Raw genomic sequence first — 20,332 nt, forward strand, 5'->3', positions numbered from 1 at the left:
GCCACATTTGGAGAAAATTATATATCTTAACGTTCCCTATATATATAACTGTTATACATATTTAACATTTTTTCGGAATTTTAAAAACAAACGAGATAATGAATGTTACTTCATCGGTGACTCGCCCTGTATGTACACATATTCTAAAGTAAAAAAGTTTCACTAGTTTAAAAATCAAATGAGATTAATTTGTAACTAAAAATTTCAAGGTTTGCATGTTATGTACGTAAAATGTTTAAATATTATGACTAGCATATGCATGCCTGTCATCATACAGCTGACAGCCATACATATGTACGTAAATCATTTTAATATAAACATAAATATTTATCCCACAAAATATAACTAATCCAACCCATATATCAATTTGTATTCAATTGTTTATTTACATATTTTGAAATATGATTAACTCGACGCGAACGAAATCGCGGGTACACGCTACCCAAGTAGCATCTATCTGACTTCGAACTAAATCTGACCTGAAGCGACGTCAGACTTTGTGCAAATTTAGGTCGGGTGCTGGTGATACAACCGGTGACGTCGCTTTCCTATTAAAAGCGACGTCGTTGGATCCGAGTCGGTAAATCCAACGATCTGTCGACGTACAAAATAACAACGTACCTGCGTTTTTAGGCAGTTATTACTGAATATTTACCCCGGCGGAAGTCATACCTATATTTTCCTTGATGATCCTAGGCAAATATTCAATGGACAAATTTATCTAACAGGAAAAGTTAAGGTGGAAGATGAATGGTGGAGATCCCCAACAATGATTTGTTTTTATGCTGTTAATTTTATGATTCTTCTTATTATGTGCTGCTTTAATAGATTTAGGATTCAAGTTCCGAGCGTTAAATGTTACGGCGACTGCATCAGAGATGAATAAAGATGTTATTCCTTTATAGTATCAGATAGTAAATTTTATCGTATAATAAAACTGTATTAAAATATACTTTTTTATTATGCCTAAAAAAACACTAAACAGGCATTTAGACATTCATCTACATTTTACAGAAAGAGGTCGAGGCTTTTGCAAAATAATAGTAGTAGTAGTGATGTCTTGCCTCCACCCATAAATGCTTTTTATCCGGAAGAGATGCTGCATTACACTGGTGCATCTTAATTTCATTTTTTAGCTTAGGAAATCAGCAGACCCCATCCTCCTCCCTTATGTGAGGTTAGGCTTAAAAAAGTGGCTGTCCATTTTTTTAAGGAGAAAACAAAAACTAAAATATAGTTGCACAAATCCAAAAATCACTGATACGCAAAGTGAGGTTACGTGGCGTACGTTGGAATTATATACGTCATAATACGATTGCCGGTCGTCCGGTTTGATTACTTCGGTCGTGTGAGACGACTAATGTTGGAGACCCGGTCGGAATTGGTATATTGGTAGTTCATATTAAGTCGGACACAGAAATCCGCCATTCTTAAGAAGTATCCGATTGTCAGCCATTTTAAAATCGTTTTTTGTTTTTAAAATTTATATTCACATTTCGATTTCTAGTAGAATAATATTGATAAGGTTGTGTTTGGGGGGAACCACAGTACAGTTTTATGATTAAACCAACATTAAATCAAAATTAAAATTTAAATATTTTACCATCGGAAGTTTTCATCGAAAATATTATTTCTACTTCAATCAAACTTCTACCTGAGAACAAAATTACGAGTATTTATTTACTTTTGGAAAATCATAATTTTCCATAATTTATATAGTACCTATACCATTAAAATAACATTATAGTGCATAATTATTTTATCCCTTGTATATGCGCCTACCTCTTAAAGGTAAAGATTCATTTACATTTTTCACATTAGTGTTAAAAAATTCTACACCGGTTTAACACAGGAAACTGAAAAAATACCGTATTATCGAAAAAAAACGGCGTCCAGTTGGCTTGGAAATGACGATCGATGACATTCCCCATATAATTTTACATATAAAATAACAATGATCTTATTTCATAACCCTCGCCAACCATCATAACCAGACGCCGTTTTTTTCGATCATATTGTATACCGGGTGCTCAATGACACTCTGAATAGAATGACATATCATATGTCAAATATATCTTGTCATACCAGGACAAGACACTAAAAACATTAAACGATCAAATATATTTTTCCAAGGCTCCTTGATTAAAAATTAGCGTTTTCAACACAGCCATGGCACTCTAGATTTAAATTTAAAATGCAATTGTTTTTGAGCGAATATGTCAAAAGTTGGCATATTATGATATGTCATTCGATTGAAAGTGCCACTTTCTATCGAATAAAGTAAAAAAATACCGAGGGTGCCATTTAAAAATCAAAAGTTGTTGTCATTTCCGGTGAAACAGGAAGTGACCGAAAACAATTGAATACGTCCAATCAATTCTAATTTATGTCATATACTAACATACCAAATCTCGTTTTTTTATCTGAAAAAATAAAAAAGTTATAGGGGTGAGCCACTTTTGAGACGGACCCGGTATACAGTATTGTCAGTGGTGATGAATCTTGGATTTACTACTTTTATGAGCCCGAAAATAAACGTCAATCGGCTGTTTGGGTGTTCCGAGATGAACCATGGCTTCCTTTTGAGCGACATTTGTCTCAAAAGCGGGTCATGTAGCAACAGTCCCTGTGAAAGATCAAAGAACCGTTACTGCCGATTGGTACATATCTATTTGTTTGACGGAAGTAATTGCTAAGTTTCTCCAAGCAACCCTTAACGACGAATGATCCTCCACCAAGACAATGTAGGTTCCCACACAGCTCGGAAAACAATTGAGCTTTTAAAGCAAGAAAACATCGAATTGTTAGACCATCCTCCAAACAGTCCCGACCCAAGCCTAACGACTTTTTTACTTTTCCAAAAATTAAGAATGAACTGCTTGGTCAAGGGTTCCAGTTCCAGAAAATGCAGTCAAAGACTTCAAAAACGCAATTTTGAAGGTACTAACAAGAACAAGCGAGTCTATATGCAAAATATAAAAGACGACCCTCGTATCAACATCAACTAATTTACTCAAACAATGAAAAACGAAAAAAACAAATTAAAAATTCAGAGAATCCCATTTAAGGCGAACCTTATGGGCGTCACTGTATATAACACCAGGATCACATTAGAGAATATGATTGAAAAAAAAATGTTTTTAAATTTAAATTCGAGCCTAGTACAAACCGAACAATAACAATTATAAAGCCGAATCCACATGGTGGGCGAACATAAGTGAAGGCTTGATGATGATGTGCTATTGTCAACAGCAGCTGTTTATCTTTCAGACGCATCGCCTTGGAATGTAAATAATCTCTGTTCAAATTTATATTAAACATCAAATTTTATCGTACAAGGATGTGTAAAACATTTGTTTGATATATATATTCACTCTGAAAAAATATATAAACATAGACAAGCCCTAACCATACAGGGTTGCCAGACGTCCCGATTTAGGCGGGACTGTCCCGATTTTAATCGATGTGTCCCGATATGTCCCGCGGCCCGAGACTGTCCCGATTTGTCCCGCATCTCGTTCTCTGCCTTCAAATTCCCAAAATCTTCCTTCGCCACTATTATAGTAGGAGACAGGCGACAATGGCATCATGCGTAAACTCTGTTATCGCCTCGTGTCCGCCTCACCGTTTCAAGTATCGACGGTTTAAATACATGACATATCGATGCATCATTGCCATTCCTACTGATTCTTCTTTTTCTTTCACGGGATTTAGTCGCTTGTCGCTTACGTTTTGTCGCAAGGTCTTTGTCTTTTTAATTTTAAAAGACCTTGTTGTAGTGTACTTATGTTCACTTGTGTCTAGCCCTAGCAGGCAACTGTTAAGCCCGACCAATCACGTTAGAGTTTTTGACAAACACGAATGAATTAACACACTCCAAATAACCACGCTAACCAACCTGATTGGTCAAGCTTAATAGTTGACTGCTAGGACTAGACACTTCTCTTCTGTTCTGTGGTGTACTTGTACTTTGGTGTTTGGTGTACTGCACAGAAGGTAGAAGGTGTACTTGCTCCTTGCTCCGTGTCCGTAGTCCGTGCAGTGAGTGCTTTACCCGAGATCAAACGCTTGCGTATTTATTTCAACAATTTAGGAAACAGGTACGATATATTATGAGTTAATTTGCTGCATATTACGTACATTTTAATATTATATATAATTATATAATTATAGGTTAATTCTTTTTTTTTTGCAACAAAATGGATTCAGATTCCTCAGTGTCCTCTGATGAGATTGACTGGCTAGGGGTAAATTGTGGTGTTTTTGAAGATGAAGATGATGTGGTCAATGTCGTCAATGACGGAAATTCCCGAGAATTTGACAACGGTGTTACGATGTTAAAAAATCAAGAACTTTTCCGGGAAAATACACGGCGGCTGCGTGTTCAATTTTGCAAAAAATAAAAGAAAAAGAGAGGTAGGTATATTAAACTATTTTCATATACAGAATAATCCACCAAAAGATACGAGGTTTGTTAAATTAGAAAAAAGTTGCGCATTTTTGTGCTCAATAAAGTTACGTTTACAGAGTTGCCAAAATTTCATTTGTTTCCAATATACAGGGAAATATGTACAAAATGTGTAACATTTATTTTATTTAAAAAAAAAATAACTCAAAAACCATTAATAATTATAGAATCATAAGTTTTGTGCACAAATTTTATATTTTTTTCTTTTTCTACAAAATATGCTACTTGGAAAATTCACCAAATGTATAGCTGTTCAGATATCGATACCAACTTATTTTATTTTTTTTAATACGGACTTTTTAAAATATATTTTACAGACGTCTGGTAACAAAAAATGGCCATCATAGAGGGGGTTTTCTTGAGTACGGACCTGAGAATAATCGGGTGTTATCGTCAGCATTTATTATAATTTCTTAGCAATCATGTTAACTTTATATTATCCCCTTTTTGATAAAAAACAACTACCTACCTATACTATCTTATTTTTTAATAAAATATAAATAATGTTAATATGTTCTTTATTTTTCTGTTTAGTGCTTGTTAATTTTCATTTTAAAACATTTTTATACCACAATCCCTCAATAAATTATTATTTAAGATATTAAAATAAACATTTTTGGGCGTGACACCCAAACATTTTCACCTCCGGCGGTCATTCAGTGCGTCCCGCTTTTTCTTCTTCTAAATCTGGCAACCCTGTAACCATAACCATAAAATGTTATGGAGATTCCAAATAACAACTAGGCAACGGCAACATGTGTAAAATTGACAAAAACCTGATCATGAATAAGCGTTGTTAAAATCATGAATTGGACATTTTTCAAGTTGAAATTTGGGTTATAAGTTAACGATTGGAAACTACCCAGTGAGCAAAGTTTTGTCACATTTAGGGAACATTAGGGAACAGTTACGTATCTGCGTTTTATTCTTCATATAAGGCAAAAGATGGGCCTGGTAACGTAACAACGACGTCACCTAGGACACCTTTCCCTTAAAGGAGTAAAATTGAGTATACTGGATATACACATGGAGAGCAAAAAGAACAATTATTTCCATTTGTTATAAAATTGGAAATCTTTGTATACAGGGTTGTTCACCACATACGACACGGAGTATTGTAGCTAAACGATTAGATTTTTACAAATTGTAAGTTTTGGATTTGTTGAAGGATTATTAGAGCTACAATTTAAAAATATTTTTACAAGATACAGAGTGTCCCAAATAAATAAAAAATATCAAAGTTGTATTTTTTTAAATGGAACACCCTGTATATTATTGCATTTTTAGTTTCTACGATTAAAATAAAGGTAAATTTGATTAAGGTTTATTACACTTAAACCTTACCGTTTTTGAAATATTTTCAATTTTGCGAAATTGCAGTATAAATTTTAAGGCTTCATTTCTCCGAGGATATCAAAGTTTTTAATACTAAATATTTACTGAAGGTTATTTATTGATCAGTTATTGTGTTGCAATAATAAAAATTATACTACCTTATACAGAGTGTCGAAAAATTTATTTTAAATAATTACAAGCTTTAAACGGCAATAACTTATTTACTTTAAATAGAACACCCTGTATATTTTATGAGAATCAGATGCACAATTTAATTGTCTATCAAATTGTATTATACCACTTCTTACCTATTCCTCCAAGTTTTCGTAGAAAATGCATTTTCTTATAATTTACACCTCATTTATCAATATACCCATGGAATATTTATATTTTAGATTGTTTTTAAAATAACAAATGTACAAAATGTACAGGCAAGTAATATTATAGTTTTTAGTAAAACGATAATATTACTAGCCCATTTGTATACAAAAAGAAAACTATTTAAATCTTTATAAAAGAGTATACCATTAATTAAATATACCACCAGTATTTCTATTAAATACTAATTAACTACATACTTAATTGTTCGTTAATAAATTATTCTAAATAAATGTGGATTTGAATCAGAAATCAATATAATAATAAGTTATGAAAATGAACGTCTCTGTTGTTATAAATAGGCATTTGTCGAAAAATTAAATATCATTTTTAATGTGTTACTTTTTACCACACTGTCTATATATATACACATACATAATTCAGCTTTTTAGTATTTGGAGCAATTATTATTAATCAACGCAAACAGTCAATTAATGTAGTTTGAATACTGGAATTAGTGATGGGTTGTTATTTAACTATCTGTTATTTTATAACAATTATTTAGAAATAACATAACGCAACCGTTACTGCTTTTAAAAAATAACAGATATAAAATAACAACACGCAGAGATCGAGTGTTCGTGAAACGAAGTCGGCGCTCTGCACCGCCACGAAATTCGATGCTGCTCGAAGCAATTCCAAAAAACAACTAGTATGGATGGAAAACCTATTATTTCGACAACCATCGATACAGGCGGCGAGATACAACGGACAACGGAGTGGGGTATGCGCTACGGCGCGGCGCGTCGTGTTGGGCTGACAACAGCTTAAAAATAATAGGATATAAAAGAAGCAGCTTTTTTGAAACAGTTGCGGGCATAACGCCTGGCTGTCGAGATAACAGGAGTGGGAAAGGAGCGCTGCTGCATCGGTCGATTGTCGATGGAGGCTCGCAACGGGTTGGAGAATAACGCATCAGTTGTTTTAGCTATGTTGTTTTTTTACCTGTTACGAGCATAACAGAACGGCGTTCGAGATAATCGGAGGTTTGAAACAGGTTGGAGAATAACGCATCAGTTGTTTTAGATACATATTGTTTTTCAACCTGTTACGAGCATAACGGGCGGAGGTCGAGATATTATGGCGCTGTATGTTTCAATACTTTGTTATTAAGTTTCAATATTTAAGTATTTATTTATTCTGAAAAATTTTCAGAATAATATTTTAAGATTTTTTAAAAATGTATACAGGGTGTTTTGAAAAATCTGGTCATTGATTAATCACGATCCTGCTTAAAGCCCTTGACGTAAAAAGCTGATTTTTGGAAAACGGATTGACTTTAGGGTGTAGAGGTGCGATAAGAAGGGATTTTTCGAAACTCAAATTCTAAGGGGGTGAAACCACCCTCAAATATTAGAATATTTTTTATTTAAAAACTGGTGAGTTTTTCGAAAAAACTCTTAAACACGTATATTTTATTTTGTTGTTTTACATATTTTGAGATTTTTACAAAATATATACAGGGTGTTTCATAAAATATGACCACTGAGTAATCACTATTCTGCTTAAACTGCTTGACGTTTAAAGCTGATTTTTGGTAAACGGATTGACTGTGGGGTGTAGAGGTGCGATAAGGAGGGGTTTCTCGAATCTCAAATTCCAAGAGGGTGAAAACGCCCCTCAAATATTACAATATTTATTATTTAAAAAACGGTTAGTCTTTCGGGAAAACGATTGGACACGCATAATTTATTTTGTTTTTTTACATATTTTGAAATTTTTTAAAAAATAATACAGGGTGTTCCAAAAAGTTGAGTAATTGATTAACCACGATTCTGCTTAAACTGCTCGACGTTTAAAGCATATTTTTGGCAAATGTGAGAAAATTTTATCCAGTTTGTATGTTAATGGAAATTCTTGCTTTGCTTTATCATCACCATTACAAATTAATAATTCGATGCGAACGAAGTCGCGGGTACAACTTAACAAGTATAGCTAGAGACGTGAGAAATATAAAATAAGAGACGCCCCCCGATGCGCAGTGGACATCCCACAAATTTGCTTCAATCAGATTTTTCGTAGCGTAACTGCATCTCTCTTCCGCCGAATGCGTTCTCTCTCTATCGTGTGCGCGACCGGTGCTATCCCCAAGTCTCTTCCTATATTTGTCAAACTGTACATGCTAGTTTAAGTGTAAAATTAATTCGAACTCTAGTGTGTAGTTGGTTTACTTATGAAGAATATACTACACATTTTCTTATATTGCTATTTTTTGACCGCAAATGGTAAAATCATAACGAAGAGCTTCTCGCCCGTCGAGTGAGATGCACCCTGTACACTGCTACGCAATTCAGAATCTACGCGGATCGAGGGGTAGGGCGTAGGTAGATCGGAATTTATAGATATAGACGAGTGGCGGCATTTTGGCTTTTTTATATCGCAATTTGTAAACAGCGCTTATTTGTAAACAACCCCCGTTTTTAGAGAGGTATTTTAGATAACAATCGATATTTAGAAATGTTATGACACCCTGGAAATACTACCACCGAGCACGTCATTGTTGCAACTGCGTTAATACGCCTGGCGGTGACCGCCTCATATTCTTTCAGATATTTAGCAATAAAATAAAGAAACCTGTTATTTTTAAGCTGTTATTTTAAGCTGTTTTTTATAAATAACTATAACAGTTTCAACTGTTATCTAAAAATAACAGTTTTGCCCATCACTAACTGGAATCATATTAATTGGTCCTCTTTAACAAATATTTAAACAGTTTTTTTAATGAAATAAACGAACTATATCGACAATATTAGTATCTGTACTCTTTAAAAATTTGGTACATCTTTAAAAATAATCTAAAATGTCAGTATTCCATGGGTATATTGATAAATGAGTTCTAAATTACAAGAAAATGCATTTTCTACGGAAACTTGAAGAGATAGGTAAAAAATAGTAATACAATTTGATAGACAATTAAATTGTGCATCTGAATCTCATAAGATATACAGGGTATTCCATTTAAATTAAACAAATTATTGCCGTTTAAAGCTAGTAATTATTTAAAATTAATTTTTAGACACTCTGTATAAGGTAGTAAAGTTTTTATTATTGCAACACAATAACTGATCAATAAATAAACTTCAGTAAATATTTAGTAATAAAAACTTTGATACCCTCGGAGAAATAAAGTCTTAAAATTTATACTGCAATTTCACAAAATTGAAATTGCAGTATAAAAAGAAATATTTCAAAAACGGTAAGGTTTAAATGTAATAAACCTTAATCAAATTTACCTTTATTTTAAGCGTAGAAACTAAAAATGTAATAATATATAGGGTGTTCCATTTAAAAAAATACAACTTTGATATTTTTTATTTATTTGGGACACTCTGTATTTTGTAAAAATATTTTTAAATTGTAGCTCTAATAGTCCTTCAACGAATCCAAAACTTACAATTTGTAAAAATCTAGTCGTTTAGCTACAATACTTCGAGTCGTATGTGGTGAACAACCCTGTATATATTAATCGGTTCAAAACGTTCTACGTCTTCCGATGCCATCTCTCCATGCCTGTCTGTCTCTCCATGCACCGTCTCCGAGAGCTCTTTCCTTCATAAACTTGTTTGTCAATCCCTTCCTGCCAACTTCTTCTCGGTCTACCCGGATTTCTTCTTCCTGCAGGTTTCCAGTTTATGATTTGCTTTCGGATTCTCATTTCAGCCATTCTTTGGACATTATTTAAAAAACGGTCAAGTTTCCAAAAAAACGCTTAAACACGTATATTGTATTTTGTTTTTTTACATATTTTAAGATTTTTTAAAAATGTATACAGGGTGTTTCAAAAAATCTGGTCAATGATTAATCACGATCCTGCTTAAAGCGCTTGACGTAAAAAGCTGATTTTTGGAAAACAGATTGACTTTAGGGTGTAGAGGTTCGATAAGAAGGGATTTTTCGAAACTCGAATTCTAAAGGGGTTAAACTATCCCTCAAATATTAACATATTTTTTATTTAAAAACCGGTGAGTTTTTCGGAAAAGCTCTTAAACACGTATATTTTATTTTGTTGTTTTACATATTTTAAGATTTTCTATAAATTTATACAGGGTGTTTCATAGAATATGACCATTGAGTAATCACGATTCTGCTTAAGCTGCTTGACCTTTACAGCTGATTTTTGGCAAACGGATTGACTGTGGGGTGTAGAGGTTCGATAAGGAGGGGTTTCTCGAATCTCAAATACCAAGAGAAAACGCCCCTCAAATATTACAATATTTGTTATTTAAAACACGGTTAGTCTTTCGGGAAAACGCTTGGACAAGCATAATTTGTTTGTTTTTTTTACATATTTTGCAATTTTTTAAAAAATCATACAGGGTGTTCCAAAAAGTTGGGTAATTTCTTAACCACGATTCTGCTTAAACTGCTTGACGTAAAAAGGTTATTATTGGCAAACGGATTTTTCGAAAGTCAAATTCCAACGAGATGAAACTACCCCTCAAATATTACCAAGTTATATAATAATACCGCCATATTGTTTTATCTCATGCGGACATAAATGTGAGAAAATTTTATCCAGTTTGTATGTTAATGGAAATTCTTGCTTTGCTTTATCATCACAATTACAAATGATTAATTCGACGCGAACGAAGTCGCTGGTACACGCTAGTTAATAATAATTCTATGATTATAGTTTCATTTCAAGAATTCCGTCACAATGACAATTTAAAAAAATAGAAAGTGAAGTCTAATGATATTTATAAAGTTTGGATATTTGTCATTGTTAACGAAACAATTATAATAGAATATATTATTTTTTAAATAGTTTTACTGAAGAAACCAAAAGGTTTAAATATGCGAACATGATACATCTTTGAAAAGCAATTTTATTTGAGTTACGCTTTTTTTTATTTGAACGATTTTATAACAAACCGAATACTTTTTTTGGTCTCCCTGTTCGATAACCAATCGGTTGATTTAGACAAATGTAGTAGTTACCTTTATATAAAAATCCAATTTAAAAAAAAATCCCATAACCGGTTCTCCATAAACGTCTTACCTACCATTGCCGTGAATCACACTGTATATAGTCTTTTATACATGTTTACGTATGTATTACATGTTTTATACATGTTTATGTATGTGTTGATAAAATTTCTCGATAAATTTCTAGTATGCGTGTTATAAATTTGGATTCAATTAATAGTGTGGCAACATTTAGATGTCCGATGTCATTGGTGGCAACAATGCAAGATTTAAACAAACTATTTAAGTACTACTCTAGGTTTACTTATTTCTCTGAGCTAAGTTTTTCTTGAATGTTAAATAGAAAGCCATCGCGAATTTATGCCATACATTATCTTATCAGGGAAAAAATCACTATCAGATTACAAATAAATATTCCTGGATTATTAACAATGCCTTATTTAATCAAGTAAAGTAAATGTAAACAAAATACATCACATATTATAACAAAGAAAAACTACGTCCCACTAGTCAACTCGTATCCCCAACTATGTTGCCGTTTGCTGTCGCCTTAAAGTTTAAACTTAAATTATCAAAGTGAGGCAGAGTCAAATGTAAGCAATATCATCCAGGATATTGGTAATGATGATGCATAGACTTTGACTGTGTCTTTCTTTGTCCTCTTTTAAGAATGGAAAAGTTTATCTTAATATCCTTGATTGAGGGGTAATAATAGAACTGTAGAAGTTAAAATATGTTCCTGAAATACATCCTCGTACATACTTAAGTCTCATTCAGAACCTCGAAATCGGTAGAATAAATTAGTAGCTTCAATTAGACGTAGAATTTTGTTCACCTAATTTTAATGTAGGCATTCAGAACGTCATAATTAGTGGTAGTACTTTTCAATTATTGGAAAAAGTTAACAAACTTTTGACTTTTCCACTAATTATACTTCAAAATTTGCGAGGAATGTCACTTTGGCGTTTGATTATCACCAAAGATATTTAAACTCGGGAGATACAACGATCCATTCATAAAACGCTCTAAACCTTCATCACACATTGGTTTGCGAAAATCAACGAGTGCGAGAGAGAATGGACAAAGAAGGGAATAAGGTATCGGCGCAACGGCAACAATGTAGTTGTTTACAAAGATTAGACGGTTGAGGTCAATTTCCAGTGGCGTGCCGATCGACCGACAGTATTGTAAGGAAATTAAAATAATTGTTTAATAAATTTAAAAAAATAATAATAACACTTACATATTTGTCGCATTGTAAAAAGTTGAGGGTGGATATTAATGGGAAAAAAATATGTTGAGGGAGGACAGCGAAATAAATAAAAACCGGCATAATTTTTTATTATAAGACGGCTTTACACATAAGAATAACGATTAAAAAAATCAATAAGCGCTTTTTACTTTATTTTATTAAATAAAATATCAAATTTTGGGTGTATTAGTAAATGCAGTTTCAATATCTTGTTCCAAACCTTGTTCATCTCCGGTGAATGAGACTCCCTCTATTAGCAATAACAAAATAAAATAGTTATTTTAACCTAGTAACAGAATATTTTACCAAAAACTAATATTTGTAGACTTCACATATTTTTGATAAAAACTTTATTATTATATGTATATTTATTATATACCTATATGAGTTTTACAACTACTAAAATATGTGTCTAAAGGGATCGCACCGCGATTAAAAAACCGATACAATGACACAAAGTACCAGAGTGGTGCGACCCCAAAAACAAAATAGAAATAAATTAAATTATAAAAATAAACAGAATTAAAAAAAATAAAATTCGATAAAAAAAGTGAAAATATAATTTTATCAGGGATGAGCGGAGATAAGTGTGTAAGTACCGGTGATAAGTTAAATTTGGATTTAAATGATACACTCTCTTGTACACAATACATGAATGCGCCATATTTTCAAATTAATGTCCACAGAAGTCCACAAAATAACGCAAAAATACTATAATACTGCAAATAAAGAATACAGAGCTTGATCGGCGGCATAGCAACATGGCAACAGGAGAATCTAGGAATTTTCATTCATCCTCGAAATCCGTTGTACTACGTCGGCATATTTCTAAAACTGACGTTGCCAAACTGCTTTTTATTATTAAAAGAAACACGATCATGATATTTTTATTCCATTATAAAATTTAAAATAGTTAAGCAGTTAAGCATTAAATGAAAAAATCGACGTTAGCAAATTAATGTAGTTGATATATTACAAAAATATAACGAAACTATGTATTACTTAATAATTGGTTGTGGTATTTAATCGAATACTAATACCAATATACAGGTAAATCTGGCAAATGTTTTCGGTGTAAGAGAGATGCGAAAATAAGGATAGAATAATGACCGATGAAGGAAAAAGGTAAACAATTGTATCTCTTGAGTTTAAATATCTTTGATTATCACCCGTCAAGAAAAATTTTGGTTAGAAATCAAAAGTTTATTGTTTTTATAACCTAATATTAGAATTTCTCTATGGATACAACAGACTACCGCAAGCTGTTCCTAGGATATTTTATTAATTTTAATTGTGTTTTTTAGACATTGTGAATGATCGGAAACCAAAAAGTATAAAGTGTAATTAAAACCACTAATTTATTCCACTAATTGGGAGGTTCTGAATGAAGCTTAAGGTTTGTACTTAAACAAAGTTCCCAAATTTTTTTATTCTAGGAGCTACAGATGACTGACGCACTATTGCCGGACCCTGTATAATAGAGATAGATCTCTAGTTAAATAACTTAAGTATAACAATTACTCTGACATTACAAAAATGCAAGAAGTAAAACGATGACAAAGTCGGTCGTCGTGTGCCGAATACTGATTCGCGAACCTTGAATTGTCACCCAACATGCATGTATGTACAATACATTAAGCATTTAATCGTAGCGATTTTAATAATACATAATTGTTGTCTGCAAAATGTCGTTTAAGGTATGCCGAAAACGTGACACAGATTTTCAGGATAGGCAAATTGAGATATCTGCCTTAATATTTGCGGCCACATGCAAAATAACCTGTTGAATAATTTAAATGTTATTATTCTTTTTTAATATTAGATATGTAGACGTAGATTTAACATTGACTTGTTTAGGAAAATGTCCTTTTGATTCTCTAACCAAGGTGTCCATATCTTTAGAAAGTTTTGGAAAAAAATAAAACACTGGCCATTAACTTTTAATACATTTGGAGGTTTATGAGAAAAAATATATAATATTGTATTGTTATTATTATAATTGGGATCTTTTTTTACTAGCTTTAACTGGCAATAACCTGTTTAATTTAAATGGAACACCCTGTATATTATATTATTCTTACGTGAATCAGATGCCCAATTTAATTGCCTATCAAATTGAATTATACCATTTTTTACCTATTTCTTCAAGTTTTCGTAGATTAAGCATTTTCTTATAATTTAGACCTCATTTATTACTATACCCATGGAATATTGACATTTTAGATTTTTTTAAAGCAACAACCCACCAACAAAATGTTGCTTTGTTGGTGGTAAAAAAATAATATTGCAAAATTTTGTTTACAAAAAAAACTAGTTTATTTGTTATACCAATTAAATATACCACCATTATTTCCGCTTAAAAATTATTCAATTACATAACTTAATTGTTTTAATTAATAAATTATTCTAAATAAATGTGCATTTGACTCAATATAAAAATAAGTTAGGAAAAAATCTATGTCAGGAACGTCTCTGTTGTTATAAATAAGCATTCAAAAAATAAAATAAAATTTATAAGGCGTTACTTTTTACCATACAGTGCAAAATTCAGTTTTTTAGTATTTGGAGCAATTATTAATTATTTGACAAAAAATATTTAAACATTTTTTTTTATATTTTAATAAAACAATTATATCTACAATAGTAGTATCTGTACTCTTTAAAAATTTGTTACATCTTTAAAAATAATCTAAAATGTCAATATTCCATGGGTATAGTGATAAATAAGGTATAAATTATAAGAAAATGCATTTTCTACGAAAACTTGAACAGATAGGTAAAAATGGTATAATACAATTTGATAGACAATTAAATTGTGCATCTGATTCTCGTAAAATATACAGGGTGTTATTTCCGTTTAAAGCTAGTAATTATTTAAAATAATTTTTTAGACACTCTGTATAAGGTAGAATTTTGTTAATTATTGCAATACAATATCTGATGAATAAGTAAACTTCAGTAAATAATTAGTATTAAAAACTTTAATACCTTTGGAGAAATGAAGCCTTAAAATGTTTACTGCAATTTCATAAAATTGAAAATATTTCCAAAACGGTTATGTTTAAGTGTGATAAACCTTAATCAAATTCACCTTTATTTCAATCGTAGAATCTAAAAAGAGAATAAAATACAGGGTGTTCCGTTTAAAAAAATACAACTATATATTTTTTACTTATTTGGAACACTCTGTAGCTTGTAAAAATATTTTTAAATTGTAGCTCTAATAGTTCTTCAACGAACCCAAAACTTACAATTTGTAAAAATCTAATCGTTTAGCTACAATACTCCGTGTCGTATGTGGTGAACAACCCTGTATAGAACATCAGGACATTTACTTATAAAACCATGCATTAACCCCGTCTCTACGACCGAATTAATTTTATTCCATTGTGACGCGAGGGTAGTAAAACATTTAATTCCAAACAAATATGCGAAAATGTTTTGTGCGTGCCTTGAAAACGGGAACGCAATTTAATCGAGACGTGCTTGCCCGAGGGACAGCAAACACGCCATGAAAAACAGAGGACATACGAACTTATAACCTTGATAATTATGTAAGTGGAAAAGGTCCATATTAGTCGAGACAGAAAAATAAATAGACGAAAAATAAATGACATCAGTGACCTTCACGCTGTAAGGAAACATTGGCCGTGACGTTAATTTTTGTTAATTGTTCCGTGAGTAATTTACAGTCGTCCAAAAGATCGAAAAAGACGTCCAAAAGTATCGAAATCAAAATGTTTAAATCGAGATTTAAATATTCCAATAATTGTGAAAAATTTATTTGTAACGATAATATAAATTATGGCTTATTCTTGGAACTGTTTTAAAAGTAACCCTAAATCCAACATCCAACATTTTATATCTATATATATAAATCTGACTGTCCTGACTGATACTGACTCATCAACGCCCAGACCAAACCCTTGACCCTAGAAAGCTGGAATTTTGCACAGGGGTTCCTTTTATGATGTTTACGTAAGATAAGAAAGGATTTTTTTAAATTCATCCCCTAAGGGGGTAAAAAGGGGGGTGGAATATTACAATATTTTTTATTTAAAAAACGGTCAAGTTTCCGAAAAAACGCTTAAACACGTATATTTTATTTTCTTTTTTTACATATTTTAAGATTTTTTAAAAATATATACAGGGTGTTTCGAAAAATCTGGTCATTGATTAATCACGATCCTGCTTAAAATGCTTGACGTAAAAAGATGATTCTTGGAAAACGGATTGACTTTAGGGTGTAGAGGTTCGATAAGAAGGGATTTTCCGAAACTCGAATTCTAAGGGTGTGAAACCACCCCTCAAATATTAGAATATTTTTTATTTAAAAAACGGTTAAGTTTCCGAAAAAACGCTTAAACACGTATATTTTATTTTCTTTCTTTACATATTTTAAGATTTTTTAAAAATGTATACAGGGTGTTTCGAAAAATCTGATGATAGATTAATCACGATCCTGCTTAAAGCGCTTGACATAAAAAGCTGATTTTTGGAAAACGGATTGACTTTAGGGTGTAGAGGTTCGATAAGAAGGGATTTTTCGAAACTCGAATTCTAAGGGGGTGAAACAACCCCTTAAATATTAGAATATTTTTTATTTAAAAACCGGTGAGTTTTTCGGAAAAACTCTTAAACACGTATATTTTATTTTGTTCTTTTACATATTTTAAGATTTTTTAAAAATTTATACAGGGTGTTTCATAAAATATGGCCATTGAGTAATCACGATTCTGCTCAAACTGCTTGACGTTTAAAGCTGATTTTTGGCAAACGGATTGACTATGTGGTGTAGAGGTTCGATAAGGAGGGGTTTCTCGAATCTCAAATTCCAAGAGGGTGAAAACGCCCCTCAAATAATCTATACTAATATATAAAATTCTTAAGTGACTCACTGATTAATCACGATCCTGCTCAAACCACTCAAAGTAAGAAGCTCAATTATGGCATACAGGTTGATTCTAGGGTGTAGTGGTTCGATAAGAAGGGATTTTTCGAAATCCCAGTTCCAAGAGGGTGAAACCACCTCTCAAGTATTACCATATTTTTTATTTAAAAAACGATCAAGTTTCCGAAAAAACGCTTGAACACGTATATTTTATTTTGTTTTTTACATATTTTAAGACTTTTTAAAAATGTATACAGTGTTTCAAAAAATCTGGTCATTGATTAATCACGATGCTGCTTAAAGCGCTTGACGTAAAAAGCTAATTTTTGGGAAAACGGATTGACCTTAGGAGAGGTTCGATAAGAAGGTATTTTTCGAAACTCGAATTCTAAGGGGGTGAAACCAACCCTCAAATATTAGAATATTTTTTATTTAAAATCCGGTGAGTTTTTCGGAAAAATTCTTAAACATGGATATTTTATTTTGTTGTTTTACATATTTTAAGATTTTTTAAAAATTTATAGAGGGTGTTTCATAAAATATGACCATTGAGTAATCACGATTCTGCTTAAACTGCTTGACGTTTAATGCTGATTTTGGCAAACGGATTGACTGTGGAGTATAGAGGTTCGATAAGGAAGGGTTTCTCGAATCTCAAATTCCAAGAGGGTGAAAACGCCCCTCAAATATTACAATATTTGTTATTTAAAAAACGGTTAGTCTTTCGGGAAAACGCTTGGACACGTATAATTGATTTTGTTTTTTACATATTTTGAAATTTTTTAAAAAATCATACAGGGTGTTCCAAAAAGTTGGGCAATTGATTAACCACGATTCTGCTCAAGTTTGTATGTTAATGAAAATTCTTGCTTAGCTTTATCATATCACCATTACAAATGATTAATTCGACGCGAACGAAGTCGCGGGTACATGCTAGTCAATTCATAAGATGTCAGAAGAATAAATCAAACCAAAATGCAAACATCATAACAAAATAAAAAAATTATCTCCAGCCTACCTAGAAGACTTCGAAAACAAAATCCACAACTCAGTGACTTCAACCAATCCAGGCAATTTGAAATGAAAAAGCGCATTCTTGCTTTAGTTTGATTTAAATATTTTTAGATATTTTATATGGTTCCAGGAAAGATCCCACCACACAAACGGTAAACCCATTTCTATTTAAATTACGGTAAATATATTAAGCAGCCGTTTTGTGTAGATGTATTGTTATCGCTCATCAATGAATTAAGAAAACAAATACAAATATACAAATATCTAGAGAACGGCATGTACTTGCCAATTGCCATTATAAACAAATTGATCAAAATGGAGGTACTGATTTTTAATTGACTAAGTTCAACGACCTGTTAATGTAATGTATCATAGTATATCTCAAAAATCATAGATCAGCTTGACAAGCTGAAGCTGAAATTCCAAAGCAAGGTACTTGCTAGGATGCTTCTTGGTACAATAGCAACAAGAATCTCCTTAGAAACTGAAATAATCATAACAATAATCTAGAAACAAAAGAATAAAATAATCTAGAAACTGAAATAATCATAACAGAAGTCCAAAGATTTTCTAAATGATGAAAAATGCAATCACAGACATGTGTACACCAACATAAATTTACTCTTCAATAACCATCCAGATATTGCTGACGTAATGTACACCACCGAAATAACCAGCGTTTTTAATAATAATTAAAGATACATCAGTGTGGATGCCCTTTAAATTTCAAAATAACTGTGATTAGATTAAGACTCATTAATATCAGTAATTGCTCATATATACTAATAAGACTGGAATTTTGTCAGATACCTATACAGAATACCACTGAAAACATAAAATCTATAACTTTTCTACCTATTTCGTTCTAGTGGGCCGTTTTTGATGATAATTTAAGCAATATATATAAATTCGGGTCAAAACGTCCTACGACGTTGTCCGATGCCTAACTTCCACCCTGTGCGATTTTCCCATTGATCTTCGGTCAGATTTTTCTCGCTCATCGACCTTCTTATTCCTTCCATCCATGTTTTCTTGGGACGTCCTCTCTTTCGTTTACCAGGTGGTATCCAATGAATGACTTGTTTTGGAATTCTTTCATTGTGCATTCTCTGAACGTGGCCGTACCATATTAATTGTTTTTGTTCTATATCATTTACTATTGTTCCCTCTATTCCCATTTGTTGTCTAATGTCTTCATTTCTGATCTTATCCTCCGTGAAATTCTCATTGCTCTTCTAATCGCGTCCATTTCTGTTGTCTCTAATTTCCTTTTATTCCTTTCAGTATATTTTCAATATATCTAAATATTAGTAGCTAAATTATTTGGCTGTTTAGTATCTCTTTCTAAATTAAAAATGAAAGTTTCTATCTGTGAATTATGGGAAGGAAAATAAAATGTTGATATTTTTGTTGATGTTTGTTGTGTTGAATGTTTCAAACACCCTGTGGGATATGTTAAGACAGCAAAGAATTTAAAAATCATTTTATAATCTAGGTACATTCGTTCTCGATAGTTTGTTTTTTGGTTCATCTCGATAGCTTTATTTTTGCTATTCGCTTTTGAAGAAAACACTAACACTTTTTCGTAATTTTTATATTAAAATTAAAGCTATGACTTATGACCTAGTAAGTTTTAGTCCCGAAGCCGGCTTTCTTGACATAAGATTTGCTTCTCTAATCTTCTTACAGTCCCTTCATTTCCATGAACGTTTCTTAGGTGCAAATCATTAAAAATTTTAGAAGCTGGGAAACGGCGGTTTCTTAGCGATAAACTAACAATAAATCGATCGTCTTGATTAGAAGTTCTCATACGAAGGTTCCTCAACGTCTAGCATATGAACTTGTCTCGAGGAAGACAACATTGTACTTCGTACACACCTAAATCTATTAGCGACATAATTTTGATCTATATCATCTTCAATTAAAGCAACTATAGCGGATACAACTTCTGGACTTAAAACCATCTCTACTAGAGTAACTGCCTAACTGCCATCAGACAATAATAATACAGTTTCTCAATAACACTAAAATTACATATAAATAGTTGACTGGGACCAAAAGCAAAGGC

General features: G+C 32.0%; 2 protein-coding genes across 5 annotated transcripts in view; both read right to left on the reverse strand.

Moving 5' to 3' along the window:
- The window catches only part of LOC115889648 (nucleolar protein dao-5-like), a 260,773-nt gene that overhangs the window by 195,956 nt on the left and 44,485 nt on the right, over positions 1 to 20,332 (reverse strand). The window lies entirely within an intron of this gene.
- LOC115889647 overlaps positions 1 to 20,332 on the reverse strand; it is a 127,532-nt gene that overhangs the window by 62,953 nt on the left and 44,247 nt on the right. The gene's annotated exons all lie outside the window — the stretch shown is intronic.

This window comes from Sitophilus oryzae, unplaced genomic scaffold (assembly GCF_002938485.1).
Source record: "Sitophilus oryzae breed Bouriz unplaced genomic scaffold, Soryzae_2.0 scaffold_817_pilon_pilon, whole genome shotgun sequence".
NCBI lineage: Eukaryota > Metazoa > Arthropoda > Insecta > Coleoptera > Curculionidae > Sitophilus > Sitophilus oryzae.